Here is a 20,110-nt window from a genome sequence, read left to right as displayed (position 1 = left end):
GGCTGAGCTCAAATGAAAAGTTCCTGCAGCTTCTTGAGTAGCAGTGAGATGGGCATAGACGTAAGTATAAGTAAACATGATCCCTTCTACTTGAAGGCTGTAATTGCAGTTCTAGATTGTAAGAATACACTATATAGTGTTATTATTGAGAGAACTTGGCAATGCTATTTTATAAAATTTCCTCTGTTTTGGATGGTGGGTGCACTTCTAGAGTGCAGAAAATGCTATTTCCTGATTCTTTGCTAGTGTATGCATGATTCGATTTATGTAAATTTATTGTGCTGTATGCTTAGATTTTGCATGCATTTTAAGATGCTAATGGCATTCTACTGCATTCCAGGCAGAACTTTTGAAAATATTATTAGAAGAGGGGCTGAAACATAAAATGGAAAATTATTTGGAACACTGGCTTTCTCTTGCCTTTTTACTCCCAGGAGTGAAAATGACATGAGCAAATTTCATAACACTCTTTTTCTAGGGGACAATTAACTGCTGAATTCTAAGTAGAAGATCCCAGATTGTGCTTTTAAAGTACCTATGAACTATGAGAGGTAACAGCTGTTACCAAAGAGGGGCTTCCATTGAGTTTGACGAGGCTATTTATATTGCCTTGGTAACTATCTTAGCTGTCTGATCTTGCCTTTGCTTCTTGTATTTAAGATCTTAGAAAACCCGCCTTCCATAATTAGCGTTTACTTGGCTGTATTCACCACCCACTCTGGTGATTTTTTGGCAGCAGAGTTTGTACAAGTCTTAATTATAGAACCATAGAATTACAGACAAGTCTTCAGTGTCCTAGCAGACAAATTTGCTCATGTCTAGGGATGTGAAAAAGAAGACTCAGGATTTATATCTTGGGATGTTGCCTTCTGATTCACATTGCACTTAACGTTAATTTTGGAGAAAGTGGTTAGTCAAATCCATGTTTTTCACCATATTTTTAGAAGAGATAAAACAGTGTGGCATGAAAACCCCACACTGTTTGACTTGTGACATGGAATAACTAAAAAATAATGTCCGTAGTTTATTTTTGGCAGGAGGATTGTTGATAGGTTTTTGATAGAAAGTTCTCTTTCCTCAAAATGTTTTACCCATCTACTTTGATTTTTAAATATACTCTCTAAAATAAAGAGAATAATTTTCTCCCTTAACACCTTTTAGCTAAGCCTTTGAAAATTCCTTAGATTCTCCAAAAATAGAAATGGAACTGACTGTAGGAACTTGGGCCTGCCTTTTCTTTTATGGATTTTAAAATCATGTTTATATCTGTAGTTATAGAATCTTGCCAGTTGCAGGGGGGTAGAGGGGTCCAGGTCCTTTCTTAGATCTCTCATTTGGATCTTCTGTCAACTTAAGGTTCATATTCTTGTAGAGAAGTCTTAATGGAGAAGGAAATGGCAACCCACTCCAGTGTTCTTGCCTGGAGAATCCCATGGACGGAGAAGCCTGGTAGGCTGCAGTCCATGGGGTCGCACAGAGTCGGACACGACTGAAGCGACTTAGCTGCAGCAGCAGCAGCAGAGAAGTCTTAAAAAAATACAGTTTGACCTGTGGTTCTTTGGCTAAAAGAATAAAATTTCTCTAGATGGCCTCAAGAGTTTGAGTTGTGAATCTTTTGCAGGCAGGTCTCCAAGACCGTTTGGTTTTAGTCTTTACTTCTGGCCTAAGTTGAATGACTTTTGTGCGAAAGGGCAGAATGGAAATGTCATGGCCTCTGACTTCCTCTCAGGACAGTGTGTCAGTGAGGGAGTCAGTCAGCAGGAGGAGAATGTGAGTCTGTCTCTGCTTCTAGAAATATCAGATCTAGAAATATATATTGTATCTAATAGTTTTGCTTTACAAGGCAAAAGATTCTGCTTTAACCTGGAATTTATGCCATTCAAGCATCTTTGAGAACCACTGACTATAAATTACCAGCAGGTGGCAGTAGACGATTTTTCTTTTCCTCCCAAAACTGGTTTTTGGTCTCTAGCAAAGATGGAATTTGAATCTGCCTGCCAGCGTAGGAGATTCAGAAGATGTGAGTTTGATCCCTGGGTCTGGAAGATCTCCTTGGAGTAGGAAATGGCAACCCAGTCTGATATTCTTGACTAGAAAATTCCATGGACAGAGGAGCCTGGTGGGTTACCTACAGTCCGTGGGGTCACAAGGAGTCGGACATGACCGAGCATACCTAACTGAACTGAAAGATGGAGTTCAGTAGAAAACTTGAGATTTTTTTTCTCAGCACTTCTTTCACTGGGCTAAAGAGTATTCTACTGCAGCTTAGAAAATAGGCATTTGTAATTTTCTAGCTCTCATCTTTTATCTCCTTTGTTCAGAATTGAGCTAATGAGTCTGAAAGGTACTGTGACAAAGCTTATGCATCACTAACTTGGACTTCCCTGGCCTCCTTGGTGGCTCAGACGGTAAAGAATCTGCCTGCAGCCCAGGAGACTTGGGTTTGATCCCTGGGTCAGGAAGATCCCCTGGAGAAGGTCTTGGCAACCCACTCCAGTATTCTTGCCTGGAGAATCCCATGGCGAAGGGGCCTGGCAGGCTACAGTCCATGGGGTCACACAAAGTCGGACATGACTGAGCAACCAATACTTTCTTCTCTACTTACTTTTCAGTAAGTAGACTATATCTTTCTATCACTTACCATTTATAGTTAAATTCAGGGGCATAACATTATTTTCGTTATATTTATGTTGTTATAAGCTTTGAGAAGTGAGTTGCTACAGGAAACTGTTTATTGAAGTGTCAGGGAAGCTTTGAGATCCAGTCTGAGTTTTCCTTATTGTTTACTTTTAAAGTATGTGCTTTTCCTTCAGTGCCGAGTTAATGTTTCTCGTTCATCTGAAAGAAGGACGAGAAATCGTGAGACCATTATCTTCAAGCTTGAAGGAGAAGAGAGCAAACACATTTTCATGGCACTGGGTGCTATTTCTCGGAAAAACATCTAATTATATCTTTGAAATTTTTATCTTAGAATCACATTGCCAACCCACGTGTGCCCTGATAAGGCTGGTAAACAGCTAGGACAAAGGACAGGTTTGCAGTTCAGGGTTCTCAGTTCTGGGGGTTCTGTCAGGAAAAGCAGTTCTCCAAATCTAAAAAAAGAACAGAAGTTTCCTCATAGAAAACATGCGATAAGATAGAACTGCATTTACTGTGATTAATAAACTTAACTGGGGCAAAATGTTTGAGTTTTTTCCCCCCCCTGATTATTTGTTTTTGTTTGTTTGCATGGCCTAAGCATGGGAGTTTCCCAAGTGGCGTGGTGGTAAAGAATCTGCCTGCCAATGCAAGAGACGTGGGTTCGATCTCTGGATCAGGAAGATCCTCTGGAGTAGGAAATGGCAACCCAGTTCAATATTCTTGCCTGGAAATTTCCATGGACAGAGGACTGTGTCAGGCTACAGTCCAGGGAGTCGCAAAGAATCGGATGCAACTGAGTACGCATGTGCACACACACACACACACACACACAGCTTAAGCACATTTTTCTGAAGCTGAAAAGCTAATTAGTCTAGAAAAAAATGTGTATAAAAATACTCTCTGAATTCAGATGATGCCACATATCTGAAAATTTGATTTGAATTATTGGTAGCCGCTTGATGTCTAGGAGTTTTAGCTTGCATAGGCCTTCTCCTTAAGAAGGGCCCAGGAAATCACCTTAAAATTCAGAGGACTGTCCTCTGGAATTTAGCAAAAGTTCACTGTCAGTGATGTGTACAGTTTTCTCATTCATTCTGTGATGTTTTGAGAGGTCATGTTGCCATGTCATTTTGTTTCCTGGGTGGGATCGTGCTCAGATCTTCCTGCCAGTAAATTCTGCTTTAAACTGCAGTTTATTTTATTTTAGCTGTGAGTATCTGCATCTTTGAGTCTCAGGATCATTGGCTGTACATGACAGAAGCCAGATGCTTGCTGTGACCTCTTCAATACTGGTTCCTTGTGGCTACTCCAGGGTCTGGTTTCTCTCCTGGCAGCTTGCATTGCTGTGTTGAGACTGTCAGCTCAAGAAGGTCATTGTGTGTGTAGGATCTGGAAACATGTATCTGATAGGCATGTTTTTGTGGATTGAAGCAGGGTCAGATGGCAGTTGTAAAATGTTCATTACTCAGAACAGATTTTTCATTAAATCTGTTTTGGTCAATAGCTTGTTAAGCAGAGTATCCTTTGTTATTTTTGCTTTTGTTATTTAAGAAAAAGAAATTTAAAAATTTAAGTACAAAAATCAAAATTGAACCTTGCTTTGAGGCCGGGAGCTTGAGAAGCACAGATATTACTATTCAGTATAACATTTATGATCTTATATTAGTGCAGATGTAAATGGATTAGGAAAGTGTTTCCTGAAGTTTGATGTAGGCATCTTGTTAAAATTCAAATACTAATCATTAAGTGTGGGTAGGTTTCTGATTTCTGTTTATTGAGGGATTAGGCTAGCTCTATCAGTGAAGAATCTGCCTGCAATGCTGGAGACCCAGGTTATATCCCTGAGTCAGGAAGATCCTCTGGAGAAAGGAGTGGCAACCCACACTCCAGTATTCTTCCCTGGAAAGTTGCATGGACAGAGGAGCCTGGCGGGCTGCAGTCCATGGGGTTGGAAAGAGTCGAGCATGACTTAGTGTGTCTGACTAACACTTTCATTATTTCATTCTGGTTGTTGATGCTGCTACTGCTGTGTTGCTGTTGTTGTTGTTATTATTACTTAACCCGTAGTATTAACCTGTTTTCTTTACTATAAAATTATTTGTTGAAGAAATTCCACTAATTAAATTTTTGCTATCATTTAAAGTGTCATTGCCTTGAAACCATTTACAAACATTCATGTTTCCTTCCTGAAGAAGAAACTTCTGCTTCTGTTTCCTTCTGGTTTTCTTTTCTTCCCCCCTGGGTTACTAAGGGGGTTCCCTGGTAGCTCAGTTGGTAAAGAAGCCGCCTGCAGTACAGGAAACGCCAGTTAAGATTCCTGGGTCGGGAAGATCCACTGGAGAAGGGATAGACTACCCCCTCCAGTATTTCTTGGGCTTCCCTTGTGGCTCAGCTGGTAAAGAATCTGTCTGCAGTGTGGGAGACCTGGGTTCCATCTCTGGGTTGGGAAGATCCCCAGGAGGGTTATTAAGATACTCAGACAAAGGAACTCATGTAGGCCTGAGAGCGCAGACCAGGCTTTTATTTTGGTCTTTCTCATAGCATTTCACATTTCCAGAACTTCTCAGTGTTGTTTTTGGACATAAACCACCAGAAGGAAAGTATAACCAGCCCCGTCCCCCATTTCTTTCCTCTGTAGAGCTTGTAAACACTCCTACTTCAATAGTATTGAGTATGTAGGGCTTATATTTTTGTACAGAAAATGTTCAGGTATTTAACCGTATCTTTCCTTTATGTAGACATTGACTTGGTGAACATGAATAAAGAGCATTCTACACACACAGCCATGAATACACATTTGAGTTCCGCTTATTAAACTATTCACTTCTAGTTTAGGTATGCTCATTAATGTGGCCAAAATATCACCACATTCATGATTATGAATACCCATCCAGCCATCCAGTGGTGAAATTAAAACAAAAATTTGAACATCCCCCATCAGCATCGTCAATCTTCTGTGAACTCACCCGCTTCCACCTCACCTACCCTATGACAGTGTTGAGATTGTGCAGCAGAAATACCAGGCAAGATATGCATACATGAAGCGTGTAAATAACAGTCTGAAAATGACCCTTATGGTAAGAACCAAGCTGTATGTTAGCTCTGGGTGGGGGCCCCAACTTGAAAAGTCTCCCTGGAGCGAGTAGAATCAGACTCGGTTGTTTAAAAGATGGATGAGATGTGAAGAAACAGGATGTGGCACATTCTAGGCAAAGAAAGACCAGGAATAAAGACCCGAAGGCTATAGCGACCCTGGGAGTCCCGCTTAGGAAAGGCCTGCTAGAAAAGCCAGCAACAGGTAAGGTGGTTGCATATTGTCTAAGAACTGATGGGAGACACAGATGGAGTAGTCCAAAAGGGCACAACATTAAAGGATTAATCTGGCAATTAGAGATTAGATTGAAAATGGATTAAGGCAGGAGAAAATGGAATTCAGGAGATCAGTTTTGAGAGGCAGGGTAGGCAGTTTTGCCATCATCTGGTTATGACGCGTCATGAGCTTGGATAGTGGCAGTGGCAATGGAAATTCAAAGGAAAGAATTGAACGAACACACACACTCTGTTTTGGACTTCTCTGGTGGTCCAGGGGTTAAGACTCCGCACTCCCAAAGAGAGGGGCATGAGTTTGATCCCTGGTCAGGGAACTAAGATCCTCTATGCAGAGTCGGACATGACTGAAGTGACTCAGCAGCAGCATGCTGCTGTTGCTGGCAAAACTACCCCCCCAAAACAATAAGAAAAACTTGTTTGCTCTATGAAAGTGTTACTGTTTCAGTTTTGTATTTAAATCAGTACAAAAGTCACATTGTAAATTTCATCTTATTTAATGTATCAATAAACATTAATAGAGTACCTCCTGAGCATTAAATGAGGTTGATATTTGATACTAATACTCTTCCTATTTTACAACTGAGGAGACTGAGGCAGGAAGAGTTTTAAGTTACTTGTTCTAGGTCATGTAGTGATACATGAAAGAACTGGAAATGGAACACAAGCAGCCTTTAACCCTGGGCTTCCCAGGTGGCTCAGTGGTAAAATAATTCGCCTGCCAATGCAGGAGACGCAAGAGATGTGGATTCAGTCCCTGGGTCGGAAAGATCCCCTGGAGAAGGAACTGGCTACCCACTCCAGTATTCTTGCCTAGAAACTTCCATGGACAGAGGAACGTGATGGGCTATAATCCATGGGGTCACAGAGTTGGACAAGACAGCATGCATGCAGCTTTTAGCCGTTATGTACACTGCCTCACAAGTCATGAATTAATGGGATTTACTCTATCACCAAAAAGATAGAGAGCCTTTTCTATTAAGTCATTTGACTTAAATAGAAAAGACTGAAAGTTTTAATAGATGGAGAGGGACACATGCAGTTTGGGGCATTAGGAATTCGGAGTTCCTGTAGCACATTTAAGCTAGTGACTTAAACGTTAGCTATGTAGACAAATGTTAACGCTATAAAGTAGTTCTTTGGTACAGGTTGCAGAGAGAACCTGATTCCAGAATACACATAACTGATGTCACAGGGACTTGCCTTTAAGGCACCGAACTGTGCAAAAAGAGATTTACATGTTTTGCTTTATTCATTCCTTATAACAACCAGATGAGGTGGGCACATTGAGCATTGCTGTTTTACAAATGGAAAGAATGGGCCTAAGAGAAAATCAGTCACCTGTCTCAACCTTCAGAGCTAGACCGTGGCACCTGGAACAGTTCAAACTCAAGTCTGTCTGCCTCCAAAACATCTGTGTTTAAGACCTTGTGCCCTGTGGAATGAGAAGGGTCGTTAGAAGCAGCTAACTAAAAGCACAGTTAAAATTTCTGAGGCCAAAGAGGAAAAAAGGTTTCAAATGGGAGGATTTAGGATCAGTGGGAGATTAGTCCTCCATTTTGGCAAGAGCGGGATCACTGGAAACCTTGGTGAGAGATGATGAATAATAAGACTTGCAAGGCTGGGGAGTTCAGTAGGATGGAAGGAAATAGAAGTGGTGTTTCAGGCCACACCTGAGGGAAGTGTGGCCGTGAAAGAAGGGGGCTTTTGGGGCAAAGAAAGTGGAACAGCTCTGGCCCCTCTGATATAAAAAGCTTGCAGCTTCTTAAGGGGAGGGTTTCCTTCTCTCCCATCTGACCGCCCCGGGGCCCGTTGGTATTTTTCTTTTCCTGAGATAGAACTTTCTATAGCAGTTTGATGGAACGGTGATAGGAATTAGTAAATTTCTCTCTGGCCATGTTTTTATTTTTGCTTTTTGATTACTTTGAAATTTTTTACTCCTAAGGCAAGTTGACTCCCTCCTCTCCTGCCTAACCTCCTAATCACGGTATATCTAGGAGAAGATGAAAGTCTAGTTTGAGCTCCCCGCCCCCATTTCTTGAATCCAAATTTTTTTGATGACCTTATATTTTTGGCATTATTATTATTGAATTTTGCATGAACTTGTAATCCATCATGAAGAAAATTCGTAACTAGTGATTATCAAATAATTTGATAATCCAGTCTATCAGTATAAATGAAAATATTAATACTGTGCTTTTCACAGGTATGTGCTTTGAGGGATTAAGTTGATACTGGTCTTTAAAATGGAAGAAAATTTGAATATTGATCAAAGTATTGAATTGCAGAAGAAATAATATATTTTATGTTTGCTTTCTAAGAACACATTTTCCTTAAATATCACATTTTTTTCTTAAAAATCTTCTAATAATAAAATCTAGCTCTCTTTTTTTTAGCAAGCCTTCAAAATTCAGCTCAATTGTAAACTCACTCAATTGAAAGTAAGTGGATGCTAAAGAAACAAAAATAGTATCCTGGTCACACTACTGGGAAATTCAAACTTTCCCAAGTGCTGAAGCTGCAAAGCTGCAGAAAGAGTGAGTAATATTCTGAATGAGGCTACAGTGACATTATCATGTTTGCAACATGGCTTCTGTTACTAGGAAAAATTGTGAAGCAAATCCAGACTTTACCAGAAAATACCGGTTTGGAATCTTGTATTACAGCCTCAAAAACATAAACTATCCTTGACTTTTACAAGACTTCATTTGATTTCCCAAAGTAGGGAAACATCAGCGTCTGAGAAAAAAAATGTTTTTATGAATGTTTAATGATAGCTCTAAAGAACTTTAACAAATATGGAGTGTAGGAGGAAGAGTCCCATGTTTGGAATTGAAGGGACAAATAGGGTAATATCCCAGGGCTGCAAGTGAAAAATCTTTGGAAAAATAATAAGAATATATGCCTTGCAGAGTTGTTAAGATAATCAGTCACGTTCAAAAAGCTTGAAGCACAGGGTCTGGGGGACAAACGAGGAGCAAAGTCTGAGGGTAAGGTAGTTCCTGCTATCACACACTACAGACTCCCACTGGGTTCTTCTCTGAGTCCAGTGCTTCCTAATGCTCATAGGGGAACTGAGCCTGCTTTTCTCTGCTGAAGGTTTTCTTAAATCAATAGCAGGGGCAGTGACCATTTTTTCAGCCCCACCCTTTTTATATAATCAGCTCTATCATGCCCGTTACCACACCTCTCACTGTATTATCCCAGAAAGGCTTTTATGCTAGTCTGCAATATCTCTAGACACGTATTAATTGTGTTTTGTTTTATTGTTCAAATGTGAGTTTTTTTTCTCCTCATCTTAAGTACTTTCTAGGTGTTTGTGTCTTTATTGCTTGTATTGATTTGTTAGAACCTTAGGAACTGTAGAGAGACAGATGGACGGATGGATGGATAGATGAATAGATAGATACCTATTTGGAAAAAAAAAAAAAAACTGTGTGTCTGGTTTGACCTTGTGGATGTGCATTTGAAATTTGGAATAAGGATTTATAAAAAATTTTCTTGAAGTATAGTTGATTTGCAGTTTCTGCTATACAGCATAATGACTTGGCTATACATATATATTCTTTTTCATTTTCTTTTCCCTTATGGTTTATCACAGGATGTGGACTATCGTTTGTGGTATTATACAGTCGGACCTTGTTATTTATTCTTCCTGTATATACTAACTGCATCTCCTAACCACAAACACCTAATCCTTCCCTTCCCCAGCCCCACTTCCCCTTGGCAACAGCACGTCTGTTCTGTGTCTCTGAGGCTGTTTCTGTATCATACCTATGTTCATTTGTATAGTATTGTAGATTCTGCATGTAAGTGATATCACATGATATTTGTCTTCCTCTTTTTGACTTACTTTGCTTAGTATGATAGTTTCTAGATCCATCCATGATGCTGCAAATCTGCAAATGTCATTATTTCATTCTTTTTTATGGCTGAGTAATATTCCATTGTGTTATATATACACCATATCTTCTTTACACATTCATCTCTCAGTCAAGGACCATAGGATGCATGTATCTTTTCCAGTCGAAGTTTTATCTGGGTATATCCAGCAGTAAGATTGCTTGGTCATATGGCAACTCTATTTTTTAGTTTTAGGCTTTTGTGGAACCTCTATACTGTTTTCCATAATGGCTATACCAGTTTACACTCCCATCCACAGTTAAGAGGATTCCCTTTTCTTCACACCTTCTCCAAGATTTCTTATTTGTAGACTTTTAAATGATGGCCCTCTTGCCTGGTATGAGGTGGTACTCTTTGTAGTTTTGATTTGTTTGCTAGTGATTAGCAATGATGAGCATCTTTTCATGTACCTCTCGCCATCTGTATGTCTTCTTTGGAGAAATGTCTTCAAATCTTCTGCCCATTTTTTCAGTTGGATTGTTTTATTTTATTTTTTTGATATTGAGTTGTGGAATCTGTTTGTATATTTTGGAAATTAAGCCCTTCTCTGTTACATTATTTGCAGATATTTTCATGTCTGTAGGTTTTTTTTTTCTTTTGTTTATGGTTTCCTTTGCTCTACAGAAGCTTGTAAGTTTGATCAGTTCCCATTTGCTTATTTTTGTTTTTATTTCTCTTGGGAATAGGCATATTTTTTTAAACACAGAAACACTATTTAATGAAATAATACTGCTAAGGACTACCATAAGCACTTGATCTATGTGGGTCCATGCAGTCCTTAAAACACTCTCTGGAACCATCAGTCTTATTCGGATTGCCTCTGCATTGCACATGAGAAATCTGAGACCCCAAACAGATACATTACTTGTCCTAGGTCCATGGCCCCATCTCTATCTGCAAAGGACACCTCAGAACCCATCAACAGTGCTTTTCCCTCCTCTTTCACGGCACATAGTGTGTTCCCCTGCAGACATGAAAAAAAAAAAAAAAAAAGAATAGCCTTGTTGAGATAGAATTCACATGCCGTATATTTCACCCATTGAAAGTGTATAATTCAGTGGCTTTCAGTATATTCACAGAATTGTTCACCCACTTCCACAGTTTTATTTTTGTAGTTTTTATTGAGTATAGATAACATTTATTCCTGTACTGATCTTGTTCGTAGGCATCTCTTTAATCTTTATAGCTTTTGACATCTTGCTTCCTTTCGTGGATCTTTTCAATGAGTGGCCCTCACCGAATTGGTTTCTGCATTTCCATACACACCTGTAAGTCCCAGGAAGTTGTGCCTGAGTTTCAGCTGCTTGCTCTGCCAACAGTGTCTTATGTGTAATTGTCTATCGCCTAACTGAGCTTTAAGTTTCTGAGCAAAGAGATTATTCTGTTTTTTACATCATATACTATTCCCAAAAGGTATATAAGAGGGCCAGCAGTTATCCAAGTAAAGTAGCCTTTTCTTTCAGGTTGTGAGTCATGTGAGTCTAGAACCATCTTTCTGGTAGAGTCCCGTTTGGGAGCATCTTCCAAGAACATGGGCTCTGTGTTCTGACAGGAATGAAGAGGAGTTTGGTTTCAGGCACTATGTTTTAGGTGTCAAGGTGAATGTTAGTTCTAAGGGGGGATGTTACTGCCAAATAGAAACATTTACATGCCATGTATCAACAACCAGGTGCATTTCAGAAGACAGCATGTGCAAGTGCTTTCGTGGCCTGGAAACAGAGAAATTCTACTGCCATCCCAGAGCTTCCCTCTCAGCCCCACCTCATCCCAGAATATGCCCTCACTCCTCTGATACAGAAATCAAAGCTGAGTGAAAGTCAACTTCTGAAATGATATTCTCAATTTTTGCATTTTTTAAAGCTCTATTGGTATGAATATTCCGCTTCAAAAACATGTATAGTATTAACCATATCTGGGGATTTAAATGCATTGTATCTCTCTGCTTCCAGAAGATATCTCAGTTGTATCCTCTTCTGTCAATCTTTACCTTTTTCATGCTCATCTCTTTTTTATAGTAACATCCAAGTTATTGGGTTGGCCAAAAAGTTCGTTCAGATTTTTTTCATGATGAAACGTTTATTACCCACGACTTTACTCTGGCCCCTTTCTTTATAATCTGTTTTTTTCTCAGCAGCCAGAATAGTGCTGTTAAAGACTAAATCTGCTCAAGTCCTTCAGTGACTTCCTACTGGAAATAAGAAACTTCTGACCTGCATCCAACAGGCCACGAGGATCGTCGCTGCCCGCATAGCTCTTGCCTGCTCCCATCTCCACCCATTCACCCAGCACCAGGGACAGTGGACTCTTCTCAGGTCATTAAATGTGCCACTTCCCTCTTATCCTGGGTCCTGGGTTCCAGTTAATCTCTAGGCCTGGAAAGTTCTGCACTACTGCTTTGCTCATTCATATATTTATTCATCCATCCTTCGTTCACATATGATCAGCTCACACGTCACTTCCGAACAGCCTCCCTGGGTGGCCCTCCCACCCCACAATATCTCATCATCATTGTGTGTACTTCATGCCGTATATCCGTATCTGAATTCTCTTGTTCATTTACTGTATTCACTCCTCTCCTTGCTCCCTACTTCCTGCCTCCTAAAACATAAACTCTATTAGACCAGGACTCCCTGTCTTGCCCGTTGCTGTGTTTCTAGCAGCCATAAAAAAAACTTTTGGGATCATATTAGATTTCTAACAAAAGCTAGTTAATGTGGTAAGCGATGAGATGAAAGGAAATTGTAGTCTTGCTGCTAGTGGACATCTTCAATGTAAATGTAACCCACTGCCATTTTCTCATGAAAATAAACTTTCCATATTCTCAATCCCTTAAAGAAAAACCAGAATTTTAAAAAATAGATTATTCGTGTTCTTGAAGAACTGTAATGTTCTAGTGAGCTACAACTTAGAAAAAAATTACATTATAAGTCTTGGTTTATAATTTAAGTATGTTCGATTCAAGATTAGTTTTTCCACACAAGTAGTTATAACGAGACATTAAGATCCCAAACCAGCTACTGAAACCCTTTAACTCTTCATCCGACTATTATGGATTCTAATAGTAACTTTTCTTCATGTATAAACACATTCTGGTTTCTATCTGGGAGCTTCAAGAAAATCCTTGATGCTTCCACAGCCTCTGGTACCTGGTTTGCCGTCCTTCAGAAGTCCATAGAGGAACTTCCCTGGCGATCCGGTGGCTAAGACTCTGTGCTCCCAAAGCAGGGGGTTCAGGTTTTATTCCTGATTGGGGAACTGGATCCCATATCAATAATGAAGAGCAAAGATCCTATGTGCTGCAAATAAGATGCAGCACAGCCAAATAAATAAAAATAATTTTTTTAAGTCCGTAGAAGCTGACCTGAGGGTTCAGAATGGGGTAGGGAGAGGAGAGAAGAGCTCAGGGGGAGAGGAGCCCCAGGGGAGAGGCAGATTTCTTGAACCCCGCTTCCTGAATTTGGATAAATGCTTCTGTACGTGAGTTGGAGAGCAAATCTGAAGGGTTTCTAGAGCTTGTGGGCATCGTGTTAAGATAGAGATTTGGTTCATAAAGCAGAGTAGCTTTATTAACTTCTTATTGAGAAGCAAGGTTAGAGATGAGAGAAGTACCACTGGAATACACAGAATAAGTTTTTCTGTACTCTGTAATAAAATCGCTGTATCACATAGGAATAACATTTTGTGTTGAGTGTAGACACTCAGGAGAGATAGTAACCAATTATAATAGCTGCTTCTAATAAACAGTTCACTAATAAGTGTCTGTAAGTGCCAAAGTAATTAAAATGGGCCACTGAAAATAAGGATGTAAGTATCAAGGTTGTCATATTGGATAGTGTGTTGAAATTAGGGCTTTGATGAAATAACCCAACACACTGTGATATGTCTAGATATAACAAACAATCCTGCCTTGTTTAGGTCATGTTTTTAATCATTATGAAACCACTGTTAGTTTCTGAGCTTATTGCACATACGTGATACCACATCCCCAAAGCCTTTGAATCTGTGCGTAACGGAAAGCGTTCATTTCTATGCCTGGTATTACAAGTGGGTTAATTTGATATAGCAATCACAAAACCCCACTCTGTCCCTCCAAAAATTTTTTTAAAAATTAGAGCCTTTGCCTTTACGGAGTATGGTTTTGTACCTCGGAAACCTTTAGATAAAAATGTTAAAGTATTGGTTAAGTTCCTTCGCCTCTTTGAATCTGCCTAGAGAAGTGTTCAATAAATATTTGTTTTACCAGGGCAATATAAGCATGTTAAATTATATACATAGAGGCGTGTAGGTATTGCTTACACAGTTTCTTTATTCCACAGCGGTACAAAGGCCGGAGGCGTTCAAGAGGTTAACCCCAGGAGGACAGAGTGGCAAGAGTACCACTGTCAGCTCAGGTCACGGTCACAGCTCAGGTCACAGTCACAGCTCAGGTCACGGTCATGACCTCTGCTAACTCACTGGGTGCTTGTGGCACTCCATAAACCCGGGCTTATGTTGTACAGACAGCCCATACTTGAGCAACTCGCAACTCTGAGGATTGGGAATCGCTCTTTGAAAATGTTTGTCAGGGTTAATTATTGAAGGCTCTCGTATGAAGGTAGAGGAGTCAAATGAGGGCAGGTGGGTCTGCCTCTTGTTTGAGTCTAAGTCAGAGCAGCAGAAGAAATATATTTATTCTCTAGGTAGCCAAAAGAAAAGGGCCTTTCCTGAAGTTTTTGTGGAAACCCAATTTAAATTTATCTCCTTGTGTATATATCAACTACCTTTCATTGTTCACATTTTGCAAGCGTTTAATGTCATATGTAACATTCAGCTCTTTGCTAGGAAAGGCAGACATAAATGAGATGTGCTTTAGACACTGGAGCATTTATAGTCTTCTACAGTGGGGAATAAACGTGTAAATAAACGAATGCAGTCGAGTGTGGTAGGCGTATGATTGTAGTCTGTGCAGCATACAGTGGGAAACCAAAAAAGGGGAGTTATTAAATCTTTCCAGGGTAAGGGGTGGGGTCAGGAGAGTCTTTATAAGATGAGAGTACTAAAGCTGTTTTGAAATATAGAAGTCTTTACCAGGCGGAATCTACATATAATTAAAATACAGACATTAGTAAAGGCAGAGGAATGGGCTGTGTCTGGCAGGATTGCAAAAAGGATTGCTCTACATTGCATGCTATTTATTTTGCAAGGCTTTAGAGATGGACCAACTAGTTAAGGGTTGATGGTGAGAAAAGAAGAATGACTTCTGCTGCAGACCTGGAAGACATGGAGAATAGTCTCCAGAGCTGAGCAGAACTGATACTTGGGGAAGGAGCAGGAAACAAGAATTTTATATAGGTTTTTCTAGGATACAGTTTGTATGCCAGAGATATATGTCTGTGTCTCGTGAGAGTTTTTCTTAGAAATGTGTTGACTAGTCTAACCAGAAAAAGGCTAACACATCCAATTCTATACCACTGCTCATTAAAAAAAAAAATCAAAAGTCTCTATAAAGTATCAATAAAAGTTCATTTTATTCTTTTATTAATGGATGAGGTAATACCTCCTAGAAATTGAAGCATTTATTATGCATGGACATAGAAAGCTACTTCATATTTTAAAGAATAATTCCTCAAAACAACCCTGATGAGCTCTTTGTTGTTAGTTAAAAAATAGGAAAAAGCTGATCAGGTATAAAGTATTTTTCAGTGTAATTTCATATATAGTCTATAATCGTATGTTAAAGACCCATAAAGGCATAAGTCAACATATATATATATCACAATATTTAAACTCAGATCAGTGGTCATGTATGGATGTGAGAGTTGGATTGTGAAGAAAGCTGAGCACCGAAGAATTGATGCTTTTGAACTGTGGTGTTGGACAAGACTCTTGAGAGTCCCTTGGACTGCAAGGAGATCCAACCAGTCCATTCTAAAGGAGATCAACCCTGGGATTTCTTTGGAAGGAATGATGCTAAAGCTGAAACTCCAGTACTTTGGCCACCTCATGCGAAGAGTTGACTCATTGGAAAAGACTCTGATGCTGGGAGGGATTGGGGGCAGGAGGAGAAGGGGACGACAGAGGATGAGATGGCTGGATGGCATCACTGACTCGATGGACGTGAGTCTGAGTGAACTCCGGGAGTTGGTGATAGACAGGGAGGCCTGGCGTGCTGCAATTCATGGGGTCGCAAAGAGTTGGACACGACTGAGCGACTGAACTGAACTGAAACATATTTATACAGGCTTCCCAGGTGGCGTTAGTGCTAAAGAACCCACATGCCAGTGCAGGAGACTTAAGAGATACTGGATTGATCCCTGGGTAGGGAAGATTCCCTGGAGGAGGGCATAGCAACTCATACCAGTATTCTTGCCTGGAGAATCCCTCAGACAGAGGAGCCTGGTGGGCTACAGTCCGTGGGGTTGCCAAGAGTCAGACACGACTGAATTGCTTTAGCACTCACACACACAAACATTTCAATACAGCACTACATTTGCCCTTTAAGTAAGTCCTAAGGACAGAATTCTCCACCCTCCCCCCCCCAAAAAAAAACTCCAGAGGAATTATGATAACTTTAACTGTATAATGATAGGAAATACATCCTGTGTGTTTTTTTCCATGGTACTACTCTTTGTGAATGTACTATTGAATTCATATTCTTGGTAAAGATAGAATTCAGAGCACAGAGAAAGGCAGCAAAAATACCCCAGGAAAGGATTTGTGGTGTCGTTTAAAATTCAGTGTGTGTAACTTTTTTCTAAGTTATTAATAGGCTTGGGAACAACAATATAAGCCATTTTTCCTAAATAGAAGCTAGTCTGAGAGAATAGACTTCCGTCAGAAGTGGCCGCTGTTAGGGAGAGGGGAAGCTGAATTCAAACAGTTTTGTGAGAAACTGGAAAAGAGGAAGCAATTCAGCTTCCCAATCGGTCCCTGATATTTGATTTACTCTCTTTGGAGTTTACAAGTAGCTGCCAAGTTACGTATAATGCACACTGACTAATCCTGGGAGGCCTCTCCCAGTTGATGTCTGCGTCAGGGTGGTCATGAGAGAGGAAGCAACTTGGGGAAAAGATTGTTTACCACTTTGGTTTGACATGAAATTAGAAGATTAAAGTGAGTGGTTTAAGACACCCTGGAATACTGCTTTGTATAAATTTAAAAGATCTACTTAGTATCTAGTCCTAAATGTTAATTAGAATCTCATTCTTTTTTTCTTTTTTTTAAGGATTTTTCAGTGCAGACCATTTTTAAACTCGGGCTCCCATTGTGGCTTACCTGCAGTACGGGAGACTTGGGTTCGATCCCTGGGTTGGGACAATCCCCCGGAGAAGGGAATGACTACCCACTCCAGTATTCTGGCCTGGAGAATTCCATGACTGTAGAGTCCATGGGGTTGCAAAGAGTTGGACACGACTGAGCGACTTGCACGCTTTCACATTTTTAAAGTCTATATATTGAATTTATTACAGTTCTGCTTCTGTTTTATATTATGGCTTTTTGGCCACCAGGCATGTGGGAGTCTTTAGCTCCCTGACCAGGGATCAAACCCATAACCCTTGCATTGGAAGGTGAAGTCTTAATCACTGCACCACCAGGGAAGTCCCTGAGATCTCATTCTTCAGAGTACCTTTTTACCATTTCATTGGGAGGGTAATTATAAAAAGTCAAAGACATAACTTTTCATAAATACCTCTTATCTTTACAGTGATTATAAATTCTGCATGAAATTTAGCAGATAATCAGACTGGCTAACAAACCCCCAAGTAGTCACAATTGTGTCTTCAAGAAGGTTATAACCTAAGAAATGCTGGGGCCATTTGTACAGATACGGAACCAGAGAAAGTAAGGAGAGCCTGAAATCAGCTACATGTGGTGTATGGCTCTCTCACATTCTTTACACTTTTCCCTGCTTACACATGATAATTTACTTGATGGGGAGGACTCAAACCACTTTTGTTTGTTTGCATCTCTTTCTGTGGAAAGACTGGAACAAATGGGAAAAGAAACCATTGACCAGCTGCGTGTGAGTAATTCTTTCCCTGGAATAAGCCTACCTCAGCTTTCCGGGGGAGGATGGCTTGAGGAAGGTGTTGTAGAAACAAGGTCACAGACCCAGACAGGTTTGAAAGGAGGCTTTTGCCTCTGTTCACCCCGTCTGCAAGCAGGCGGAAGGCAAGGGAGCACCCAGCAGCAAAAGCAGAGTAAAACCTACACATTCACTTGCAGGGTTCACACACGACTCAGGAGTGAAACCTAAGATTCTCCACCCCTACTCTCTCTCCAGAAGTCATTGTGAGAGCTCCAGGAAAGATGAGTCTTACGCCTACAAGTAAACACACTTCCCATGTACATCGGAAGTGAGGTCCAAGTGTACATTTTGAAAACAAGTATCACTGAACAAGATGAGATATAAATTTGAAAGGAGATTTGCAAAGAAAAGAACTAAAGGTTTTCATTCAGATAAATAAATAAGGCATGATATTGTGGGAGTAAAACAGTTAAGGTATTTTGTTAGCTTTGTTGTTCAGTCGCTCAGTTGATCTGACGCTTTGCGACCCTATGGACTGCAGCGCACCAGGCTTCCCTGTCCTTCACTGTCTCATGGAGTTTGCTCAGAGTCATGTTTATTGAGTCAGTGATGGCCATCCGACCATCTCATCCTCCGCCACCCCTTTCACTTCAATCTTTCCCAGCATCAGGGTATTTTCCAATAAATAAAGCCTTTTAAGAGCCTATTTTCTGGATTTTTTTCCAATTGTATTTATATACCTTCTGGAGAGGTGATGACATTGTTAATAATATCCTTTTTAAGCTCCTGTTATAATTCAGAAATTTTAACGATGGCTACTTCATTCTGTTCTCAAAATAGTGAACTCGGTAGGCATTGTTGTCTTTATTTTATAGCTAAGACTTAGAGTCTCACAGAATGTAATTAAATTTGCCCAACATGCCGCAACTACAAAGCAGGACTAAGATTTGAATCCGTGTGTGTCTGGTTGTCTTCCATCCACTGAACTACCCACAGGCGTGTCTGCACGTGTATGTCACAGGTACATGACTGTGTGTCAGATAGAGTGGCGCTTTTCCCTTTTCTGTGAAATTGCTGAATGCTTTAGCCAGATAGATGAAATTGAAACAGTCAGAGTTGGAAGGTGACTCTTAGTGAGAAGAAAGCCTTTTGAGTAAAGAAAGCAGCATGGATAAAACCTTGGGTTTAAGAAAGTACTGCTAAGCTAAGTCGCTTCAGTCATGTCCGACTCTGTGTGACCCCATAGACTGCAGCCCACCAGGCTGCCCCATCCCTGGGATTCTCCAGGCAAGAGCACTGGAGTGGGTTGCCATTTCCTTCTCCAATGCATGAAAGTGAAAAGTGAAAGTGAAGTCGCTCAGTTGTGTCCGACTCTTAGCGACTCCATGGACTGCAGCCTACCAGGCTCCTCCATCCGTGGGATTCTCCAGGCAAGAGTACTGGAGTGGGGTGCCATTGCCTTCTCCGAGGAAAGTACAGGATGTGTTTTTAAAATCCCTACCCAGAGTAGGACATTGTGACTGACATGCCTCATTTTTGAATGAGAGTGTTGAGGGAAAAGCTTGGAAAGTCAGATCCAGATAAGTTTAGGAGAGACCTTGACATCTCAGTTTGAGAAGCTGAGGCTTTACTTTGCAGGCATTGGAAAGTTTTGGTCAGAGAAATTACACAATCAGAAGGTCTGTCCCAGAGCCATCTCTCAACTCAGCTTGTTTGGGCATATGGAATTACTAACTTAAGCAGTTCCTCAGCTGTTGACAGCAGCAGCAGCATCCCAATATGTCAGTTTTCTGGAGACTGTTGCTGTTAAGATATGGTAATAATCTCGTTTCCCATTCCTTTGTAGTATCTTACCCTTATAAGTGAGTTTGCACTGAAAAGTGGACAGAGTTTAGCAGTGACCTTTTCTGATCAGTGACTGCTCTTATAAACCCCATGTTTCTGTGTGGCCCTGCAGAGTTCTGACATCCCTGCTACGACTCTTTCAGTTCAGTCCAGTCGCTCAGTCGTGTCCGACTCTTTGCAACCCCATGAACCGCAGCACCCTGGGCCTCCCTGACCATCACCAACTCCCGGAGTTTACCCAAACTCATGTCCGTTGAGTCAGTGTTGCCATCCAACCATCTCATCCTCTGTCGTCCCCTTCTCCTCCTGCCCTCAACCTTTCCCAGCTTCAGGGTCTTTTCAAATGAGTCAGCTCTTCGCATCAGGTGGCCAAAGTACTGGAGCTTC

The 20,110-nt window shown here is 40.6% G+C and overlaps 1 protein-coding gene across 3 annotated transcripts in view; it reads left to right on the top strand.

Annotated features, from left to right (window-relative positions):
* ADGRV1 (adhesion G protein-coupled receptor V1) overlaps positions 1 to 20,110 on the top strand; it is a 541,641-nt gene that overhangs the window by 250,267 nt on the left and 271,264 nt on the right. The window lies entirely within an intron of this gene.

The sequence above is a fragment of the Bos indicus x Bos taurus genome, chromosome 7, assembly GCF_003369695.1.
Source record: "Bos indicus x Bos taurus breed Angus x Brahman F1 hybrid chromosome 7, Bos_hybrid_MaternalHap_v2.0, whole genome shotgun sequence".
NCBI lineage: Eukaryota > Metazoa > Chordata > Mammalia > Artiodactyla > Bovidae > Bos > Bos indicus x Bos taurus.
This window is presented reverse-complemented; position numbering and strand designations above follow the sequence as displayed.